This window comes from Miscanthus floridulus, chromosome 19 (genome assembly GCF_019320115.1).
Source record: "Miscanthus floridulus cultivar M001 chromosome 19, ASM1932011v1, whole genome shotgun sequence".
NCBI lineage: Eukaryota > Viridiplantae > Streptophyta > Magnoliopsida > Poales > Poaceae > Miscanthus > Miscanthus floridulus.
Window position 1 is genome coordinate 65,797,154 of NC_089598.1, and position 1,848 is coordinate 65,799,001.

Consider the following 1,848-nt stretch of genomic DNA (forward strand, 5'->3'; position numbering starts at 1 on the left):
GTACGCGATAGTTCTATGCGCTTGCGGAATTTCTCCACTAGTCTTTAAGAAGTATTAACAAGCATTTCTAGCGCCATTACCAGAATAGGAACTGGCCTTAGATTTATATTTTTGCTAGCTTTGCTAACTAGCCTTTTAGTTATCCTAAGTAGTTTATCCTTTTTTCCTCATACCCTATCACTACCTAACATGATCATGGGCGACAAGTCCTTTCATGATTTTTCTGCACTCTCGGCTGCTAATGTAGCCATCGGACCCAATGTTATCAATGGGGACGCTAACTTTGAACTTAAGCCAGCGTTAATTACGATGGTTCAAACTAGTCCATTTGTGAAAAAGCCCACGAGGATGCAAATGCTCACCTCCAACACCTTTTGAAGATTTGTAGCATTCACCATAAAGGGAGTGAACTAAGAGGCTATACGTCTTCGCCTTTTCCCCTTCTCTTTGTTAGGAAAGGCTAACCAATGGTTTTAATCTAACCGCAATGCTGCAGACACATGAGACAAGTGTTCCAACGCTTTTCTAGTCAAGTTTTTCACTATAGAGAAAACTAATGCTCTTTGAAATAAGATCTCTAGTTTTCAACAACTAGCAGATGAGTCGATTCCTGAAGCTTAGGAACAACTGCAAGAGTACGTCTTTGCATGCCCACACCATGGCATGGAAGACTGGCTTTTGATCCAGAACTTCTACCATAGATTAGTACGGTTAGATATGAGTCATTTAGATGCTGCTGCTGGTGGAGCATTCTTTTCGCTAAGTGTTGTAGATGCTGAGACACTGATCGAGAAGATGGTTTCCAACCAAGGATGGAGTGACGATCGACTCCAAGCCCATAAGCGAGGTATGCATTCAATTAAAGAAATTGACATGCTTGCAGCTAAGATGGATCTACTCGTGAAGCGAGTAGAACATTATGAGAAGGTGAGTGTCCAAGAGACACTCAAAGCCATAGAATCCCACATGACTTGTGAAGTTTGTGGGGATCTTGGACATTCAGGAAATTCTTATCCCGAGACGTAGGAGGATCTGAACTTTGTTAACACCGACAACGTGTTTCATCCACAACAACATCAAGGATGGAATCAGCGCACCAAAATTATTACTCTTCTCAACGTATGAATAATCAAGGTAATAACAGTTATGCTCTCAAAGATCTTGTTTATAGCAATGGTAGAATGACTGATAGCATTAATAAAAAATTGCATGCTCATGACAAGATGTTGGAAAATATAAATGCTAAATTTGATGGGTTTTCTTCTGCTTTAAAGAATCAACTTAGTTTCAATAAAATGATAGAAACTCAATTAGCTCAAATTGCTGCTGCCATACAATCCTATGAAAATGATAGAATTCCTGACAAACCTGAAGGAACCATGGAGACAACCAACCTTGTTATGGCGTGGTGAAGCATCACTAAAACTTGATCATGTCATCATCAAGCATGTTAATCATCTATAGTAGCTCACCATGCTTTGCATTTACTAAAAATAATATTTATTTACTTGTAATGTAATGCATTTGTGTTGGTTTGTGTTTAAACTCAAAATTTTTTAAGGTACTTTGTGGCCTTCTATTTTTGAATTTCATTAAAATACTTGGATTTATGCCCTAATAAACTTTGAAGTGTAAAGAGTATACTTTACACTAGTGTCAAGGGTAGAGTATGAATCCAAGTCCAATCCACTAAAAATTGAGCTCCAAAAGTGAAATCAGGGTTGAATTTCAACACTTCGTCCTTTTTCACTTAAGTCATGGAAATTAGCATTGGAATCATTTTTAGGGGATTTATTAAAAAGAATTTCTCAAATAATTTTGCTTCAACCATTGCTTCATTGATTGGTG

General features: G+C 37.8%; 1 non-coding gene across 1 annotated transcript; it reads right to left on the reverse strand.

Annotated features, from left to right (window-relative positions):
• Nucleotides 1-556: 556 nt before the first annotated feature.
• On the reverse strand, nucleotides 557-665 carry LOC136530020 (small nucleolar RNA R71). The gene has a single exon (XR_010777530.1). It is a non-coding gene; the product is annotated as a small nucleolar RNA R71 (small nucleolar RNA).
• Between the last annotated feature and the right edge of the window lie 1,183 nt (nucleotides 666-1,848).